The 6796-nt window shown below is 41.7% G+C and overlaps 1 pseudogene; it reads left to right on the plus strand.

The window, feature by feature from the left end:
• Positions 1-678: 678 nt before the first annotated feature.
• Positions 679-1777, plus strand: LOC102468963 (small nuclear ribonucleoprotein Sm D2 pseudogene; annotated as a pseudogene).
• The last annotated feature ends 5019 nt before the right edge of the window (positions 1778-6796 follow it).

Genomic DNA, 6796 nt, shown 5'->3' on the forward strand with positions numbered 1-6796 from the left:
AAGGAACCAAGAGCTGCAGGCTGTCTGCTGTTAGCTGGGCCACCACATGCTTCCATTCAGGGGGGTCTGGGAAACACAGCTGTGTTACTACAGATGCCCTCAGGTTTCAGGGAAGATTTCGGTGAGGAGTTCATGTCTTCGTATCTATGACAACCTTCCCAAAATATCAGAAGAACATTTGGAATCATCTGGATGACTCCTTCTATCAAATACCCCAAATTGCATTTCTCACCTTTTTATTTGTACTTCAATCAGCTTGATGAACTCTATGAACCTTTAACAGAGTACTACTCTATTGACAAACAGTAAGAAAATATCACAAGGATGGTGAAGACATGGTGCTCTTGTACAGATCACACGCCAAAAAGTAAAAGAAAAAGAAATCTGACAGGTGGTGTATAATGGATAGTTTTGAATAAAGTGGTGAGAGCTGAGTCATCAGATGACTCACAGCGAGAGGCCCCTTGAACAGAGAGGAGCTTGCACCTTAATAGTCAGAACCATGTTAAGGGTTTGAGTACTGATTTTTGTTTTAATGAATCATCCATGCCAGTAAATTAATCAAATTCTCGTGATTGTGTGGTTTTTCAGTATTTTACTTGTAAGTTTCTTATAGTTGCTTAAGAATTGTAAGGCTAAGCAGTTTGTGTCTATTTTTAGACTGGTACATATTTAGATAAAATAATTCTTTTTTTTTCATTTCAATGGGAATGTAAAACATTGTTGCACCAGTTCATCCCTGCATCACTAAGGACTGAGAAACACTGACCTACATAGTTACTAAGTCAAGTCATAAGAAATAAGATTTCCAAGAATGTGCAAAGAAAAGCGTGTCAAGGAAAACATAATTTAGCACTTAACCATCTATTATCTTGTATTTCTGGTAGTGCTTCTGACATGTTAACCTTGACTCTTCAAGTAGGAGGTGAGAGCAGCGTTGATGCCTAAGAAATGTTTGTCTCTTTTCAATTGACTATAGAACAAGATTACCTATGACCTACTTATTAGCTATGTAACTTACACTTCTAACATCAAACTGGAAAAAAAATTCTAGAAATTCACATCTACTTAGTAAAAATACTTGTCTCTTTATTTCACCACAGTGCAGAACTCTAAGAGCCTTCCACCCATCTATTTTTAGTCTCAGTGTTGTAAGAGATTTCTGCTGAAACTCATTCCTTCTCTCTTCTTGTTGCCCCTAACAAACAAACAAACAAACAAAAAACTTGAATGCTTCAGGCCAAGTTTTGTAGGTGTACCTACATTTAAACTTTTAAGGCGCTGCTTCGTTTTTAAAAAGGTGGTTGTGGGGGCCTCTCTCTAGCTCTCCTTAGAGGCTGAAGCAACGCGGAGGAGACGGGAGTGACTTCAGAGTGCCGTTGCCACCATGAGCCTCCTCAACAAGCCTAAGAGTGAGATGACTCCAGAGGAGCTGCAGAAGCGGGAGGAGGAGGAATTTAACACGGGTCCACTCTCTGTGCTCACGCCATCAGTCAAGAACAACACCCAAGTACTCATCAACTGCTGCAACAACAAGAAACTCCTGGGCCGGGTGAAGGCCTTTGACAGGCACTGCAACATGGCGCTGGAGAACATGAAGGAGATGTGGACTGAGGATCCCAAGAGTGGCAAAGGCAAGAAGAAGTCCAAGCCCGTCAACAAGGACGGCTACATCTCCAAGATGTTTCTGCATGGGGACTCGGTCATCGTGGTCCTTTGGAACCCACTCATCACTGGCAAATAGAGCCTCTTTCCCACTGTCAGAACGCACTCCCTGTCCTGCCAAGACCTGTCCTTCGTAATGGGAATAATAAAGTCCTGTTTGTCTTAAAAAAAAAAAAGGTGGTTGTGGGGAGGCATAGTATTTTTCACACACTAATGCAAGCATGTAGCAATCTATTTCCTTTAAGGATATAAATTGGATGGCATTTGTGTAATTTAGGATTTTGGCTCTTCCTCACTTCGGTCATCATAGAATCTTTCACCTCAGCCCCAAGTTGAACCATCTGCAAATACCAGAACAGGTAAACTGTCTTGCCTGGACTGTTTCTGGAGATCCCAAGCAGTCAACAATGCCTCTTTGCTATCCTAAAAGGAGTCTGAAATCAGGTTATCCAATGAAAAATTCCAACTAGTCCTCTACTGAGCCTATGTTGTACAGATTTAATTAGAGATAAACTTACTGGATGGGAGCAGGGTTCTTTCTGGTTTATCTGCTTCAACCCTGATGCAGCACTGCTCAGGAAAGCACGCCTACTCTGTTTTTTAAGTAGAGGCAGCCGCTGATTGGACCAGGCCTCACGTAGGCCAAGAGTGGCTCAAGCATGGACTATCAAGTGATCACGAAGTCGGAACTCATACATGCTTTACTGGCTGGCAGGATAATAATTAGCTAAACCAACTGGAAACACTTTTTAAAGAATTTATACTAATTCTAAAATACGTATAAATATTTTTTCCAGGATAACAGAGCAAATACGGAGAGTGGACTGGAGACCCATAGATTCGAGGAAAAGAAAACATGATACTTTCAGGAGCAGTGGTTCTCAGACATTAGCATGCATCAAGATCATCTGAAAGCCTTGTTGAAACACATTGCTGGGCCTCACCACTAGAAACTCTGAATCATTTCTCTGGAGTGGAGCCTAAGCATATGCATTCCTGAAAACTCCCCCAGCAATGTTGTGCTGGCTCAGTGACACATTTAACTAAAATTGGAGGCTAGACATAAAAACATGGGGTCATGTATTTAAAGACTGGGGAAAAATATAAGAACATGTAAAAAAATACGATGCAGAAGCTTAGGGAAGGAACCAAGGCTGGACACGTGGGATGGAGAGCTATTGGAATACATTAGATGTTTTTATATTTTGTCTCTTTGAAAAATCATTTAGAGACACTTAACAGAGGGGAGAGGAGAAACTAAGACAGTAGGATTAGTGAAGAGTAATGAAAAGGGAGGGAAAGGAGAATTAAGAACAAAGAGGAAAACAGATTATAGCCTAAAGTCAACACAGCTGCAGTGTTTAAACTGAAAGCCAGGTTCCAAGCCTGTCAGCATTCAGAGAGGATTGCCTGAGTGTCTTACTTTTCTTGTGAGAAGGAAAAAATACCGGTTCCTTAAAAATACAACAAGTTTGGGACCAGCAGATGGCATAATGCTTTTGTCGCTGGGTTCCAGTCCCAGACTCGGTGGCCTAAACTCACACCAGGCACATGTGCATGTGTGCCCAAGATCCTGGGAGGAGAAGGCATTGCAGTGTGACCATTTCTTTTTTTTCTGTCTCTCTACCTTTCCGGCAAGCATTTGCACCCTATAACAAAAACAAACAAACGAAATAAAACAAAACAAACAAATCTCTCTTAAAAAATAGTGCACCACGTTTTCCAAGGGTTAAATTCTCTAGAGAATGTCTCCCCTCTGTGTCTCTAAATGATTTTTCAAAGAGACAAAATATAAATACATTTAGAATATGCCAATAGCTTTTCAACCTACATCTCTGGCCTTGGTTTCTTTCCTGAGATTTAGCATAGTATTCTTACATTTTCTTCTATTTTCCTCCAGTCTCTAAGCACATGCCTATGTGGCACATTTTAATGTTTAGCCTCCAGCCTTATTTAACTGTGTCCCTTAGCCAGCATAGCATTACCTGGGAACTTTTTTTTTTTGGGGGGGGGGGGAGGTTTTTGCTATAGGGTGGGGGTGCGCAGAAACAGAGAGACAGAAAGTGAGAAATCACCCCCCCCGGGGGGTCGGGGGTGGCCATGCCACAATCTCTTCTCCTCCATTCTCCTCTCGGGATCTTGGGCACGCACGCACACAAGCCCAGTGTGAGTTTAAGCCACTGTGTCCAGGACTCGAATCACGGTCGACTACCTGGGAGTCCAGCAGCACAACCATTATACTAACTGCTGGTCCCTTACCTGGGAACTTTTGAGAAATGCATATCGTTTTTTTGCAAAATTCTTTTCTCTTCCGAAAGGTGAGTCAAGCTGAGACACAGGGAGTTGGGAAAAGATGTCATGTCATTTATTGACTGAGCTTAGTGAGCTCACAGAATTACAACAGCAGCACTCACAGGGCCCTTCCTTTCTCTCCAAGATCACAGTGCACAAAGCTGAGCCGAACCAAAGCCCAGGGCTCTTCAAGGTCACCAGGGCTGAGTAGGGCTAGCTGACTAGTTTAGCAGGTGCACCCTTCCTCTTAAAGGGGCTGCAGACAACAGTGACTTGTTTCCAAAACTGAACTGTCATACATGTAAATGTGTGTTACATGCAGTGGCATAAAGCAGCAAAGTCATAATTACATAACAAGCATGCAAAGGCACCAGAATTAATAACATAAGTTGTTTACCCAGTTGCCTTCATACATGATAAGATGGGAAGTGAGGGAACCAGCCCAAAGCATCCTGACTCCATTTTCTGTACACATATTCTTGGGCCCATTTCCAGAGTGCTGAATCAGAAATCCTGGTGACAAGGCCCAACAATGTGTTTCAAGAAGGTTTCCATATGATTCAGATGCGTGCTGAGGTTTGAGACCCATTGCTCTTGAGAGTATAATCTTTTCTTTCTCTCGAGGTCTTTGTGTCTCTGGTCCACTCCATATCTGCACTATTATCCTGGAAAGATATTTATACACCTTTTAGGCTAAATAGAAATTCTTTGAAAAGCTAGTTCAATTGGTTTTGCTAGTTATTATCCCGCCACAGTCAGCAAACCATTTAAGGGGTTACTTCATGATCACTGGATGGCTAGTCCTTGCTCAAGCCACTCTTAGAAGATTACATGAGAAACATTAATACAATTGGGTCTTGAACAATATTCTCGATAACATCATGCAGATTAAGAATTCATGTGACCGGGGCCAGCAGGTGGCCTAGTAGTTAAGGTGCTGGACGAACCAAAGCCCAGGGCTCTTCAAGGTCACCAGGGCTGAGTAGGGCTAGCTGACTAGTTTAGCAGGTGCACCCTTCCTCTTAAAGGGGCTGCAGACAACAGTGACTTGTTTCCAAAACTGAACTGTCATACATGTAAATGTGTGTTACATGCAGTGGCATAAAGCAGCAAAGTCATAATTACATAACAAGCATGCAAAGGCACCAGAATTAATAACATAAGTTGTTTACCCAGTTGCCTTCATACATGATAAGATGGGAAGTGAGGGAACCAGCCCAAAGCATCCTGACTCCATTTTCTGTACACATATTCTTGGGCCCATTTCCAGAGTGCTGAATCAGAAATCCTGGTGACAAGGCCCAACAATGTGTTTCAAGAAGGTTTCCATATGATTCAGATGCGTGCTGAGGTTTGAGACCCATTGCTCTTGAGAGTATAATCTTTTCTTTCTCTCGAGGTCTTTGTGTCTCTGGTCCACTCCATATCTGCACTATTATCCTGGAAAGATATTTATACACCTTTTAGGCTAAATAGAAATTCTTTGAAAAGCTAGTTCAATTGGTTTTGCTAGTTATTATCCCGCCACAGTCAGCAAACCATTTAAGGGGTTACTTCATGATCACTGGATGGCTAGTCCTTGCTCAAGCCACTCTTAGAAGATTACATGAGAAACATTAATACAATTGGGTCTTGAACAATATTCTCGATAACATCATGCAGATTAAGAATTCATGTGACCGGGGCCAGCAGGTGGCCTAGTAGTTAAGGTGCTGGACTCCCATATGGCCAATTACAGTTTGATTCCCAGACCATCCCCACATTGGGAGTGATTTCTCCTTTTCCCTTTCACTGTCTCTCTGTGGCAGGTTCTTGTGCTCTATGGCAAAAAACAAACAAACAAAAAATCATGTGGCTGACTTTTATATGACAATTGATCAATCCATTAATGTTCACTTATCAACAATGAAGATGATTAATTCATTTAGCTTTCATATTTTTATTACATTATTAATTTACAACAATATGCTACATTTTCCATTAATACAAAAAATCAGACTTAGTATATTCTTCATTATTAACTCTTACCTGAATCTAGTCTTCACTAATTCACACCCAGACTAATGCTATGGCCTGCTACGTAAGTATTTTGCCTTCAGTCTTTTTCCCCTCAAAGATAATTTGTGCATCATTCCTGCAATCATCTTATTAAACTGATGCTTGATGACATCACTCACTTGCCCAAAAGTGTTCCAGGAAAAGCTTGTGTTTATATGATAAAGTACAAACTCCACAGCCTGTATCCAAAGGTTTCTTAATACAGCCTCACTCATCATTCTGGTCTGAAGGTCCATAACTGAAGAAAGGAATCTTTTATTCGAGCAGAGCTAAAGCATTTTTTTACATTAAAAGTGCTCTCAGGACCAGCAGTTGGCATAATGGTTATGTCACTGGACTCCTCACACGGCCAGCCCAGGTTTGAGTCCCAGACTCAGTGGCTTGAAACTCACACCAGGAACATGTGCACATGTGCCCAAAATCTCAAGAGGAGACTGGAGGGAAAAGGACTGCTACACTGCCATCACCTGGCAGCCCCCAACCCTAGGTTGAATTCTTGCTTTCTCTCTCTCTCTCTCTCTGGTGAGTGCATGCACTCTATAGCAAAAACAAAACAAAACTGTTTAGTGTGCACCTCCTGCTTTTGCCCATGAATTTTTGCTTTTCTCATCAGAAATGCCCCAAACCCATTAAAATCCTTTCAATACTTTTGTCTTCTCAATGTTCCTTCCCTGACAAGACTAACTATAAAAGCCAATTCTTCCTCTGGAATTCTGGAATTCTTGTAGTTATGTCGTATGATGGAAACCTGTCTGGCCAATCAGACTGAAGTTTCCTTAAT

Source organism: Tupaia chinensis, unplaced genomic scaffold, assembly GCF_000334495.1.
Source record: "Tupaia chinensis unplaced genomic scaffold, TupChi_1.0 Scaffold000674_1, whole genome shotgun sequence".
Lineage (NCBI taxonomy): Eukaryota > Metazoa > Chordata > Mammalia > Scandentia > Tupaiidae > Tupaia > Tupaia belangeri.